The sequence below is a fragment of the Salmo salar genome, chromosome 12, assembly GCF_965601325.2.
Source record: "Salmo salar chromosome 12, fSalSal1, whole genome shotgun sequence".
In the NCBI taxonomy this organism is placed as follows: Eukaryota; Metazoa; Chordata; class Actinopteri; order Salmoniformes; family Salmonidae; genus Salmo; species Salmo salar.
Window position 1 is genome coordinate 8,791,954 of NC_138302.1, and position 395 is coordinate 8,792,348.

Here is a 395-nt window from a genome sequence, read left to right on the forward strand (position 1 = left end):
GTCCAGTCCATTATACGTCACGCAAGAAGCATCACCTGAAAGACGCACATCGTCATCTGATGACTGGAGTGAGTAACGCAGTTTGGAAACAACAGTTATAACACTTTTAGTATTGGAAAGAACGTCATAATAATTTAACAATAAGCTGATATATTTTCTCTTACGTCTTACAAGTAATACTTTCCTGTACACAGACGTAGAAGCTTAATATGAATATGTGGATGATCAATAAATACCTCTATGAATATGTAGTGTGTTAATACACATTTGCTCTGTTCATTTTTCACGTTCGTTTTTATCTAGATGTGACCATACTATTCCCTTAAAGCCACACTCTATAAGATACGAATCATTCTGTAAACAATAGAGCAAATGCATCACATGCAAATAGCACT